This window comes from Penaeus monodon, chromosome 22 (genome assembly GCF_015228065.2).
Source record: "Penaeus monodon isolate SGIC_2016 chromosome 22, NSTDA_Pmon_1, whole genome shotgun sequence".
Classification (NCBI taxonomy): Eukaryota; Metazoa; Arthropoda; class Malacostraca; order Decapoda; family Penaeidae; genus Penaeus; species Penaeus monodon.
The window spans coordinates 1,588,419-1,589,006 of NC_051407.1; the positions used below are offsets into that span (position 1 = coordinate 1,588,419).

General features: G+C 36.7%; 1 protein-coding gene across 1 annotated transcript in view; it reads right to left on the reverse strand.

The window, feature by feature from the left end:
• The window catches only part of LOC119586814, a 65,518-nt gene that overhangs the window by 33,597 nt on the left and 31,333 nt on the right, over positions 1-588 (reverse strand). The gene's annotated exons all lie outside the window — the stretch shown is intronic.

The window sequence follows — 588 nt, forward strand, 5'->3', positions numbered from 1 at the left end:
TTTTAACGGCGATGCTAACGATAACATTAACAATTACATTCCCGAGCAATAATCATGAGAAAGAATGATGATGCGAGCGCTGGGTTATAATTTCATTGTCCTCGCGATATTTTAATTTATTATTATACAGTTGATTTTGTCAATTGAGGTCGCATTGTTTCGTGGACGTTATTGCGATCGTTGTGGAAAATAACATATGGGTTATAGGGAATTATTCTTTGATGACACGTTTGCGGAAGAAAATATATGGGAATTACCCATTGATGATACGTTTGTTGATAGTCGAATTATATGCATATCGCGAATATGCATTCTGAATCCATAATAAATATTACATTTACATTACGTGAATACCAGTATTATATGAATGCCCAAGCAGCTATTGTTCCTGACCTGTTATTTTTATATTCAAGGTCCCTCAGTTCCTGCTCGCGGATGCTCAACCGATTTTGGCGCCAATTATTCAACTGTAATTTTCACAGCAATAAAACCCGGCCGGAAAGTGCAGCCATGTGTGTGTCAAGGACATTTGTCTTTTTATTTTCGCCTTCTCCCCTAATGGAAATTATTGATTTTCAGTTCTGACGT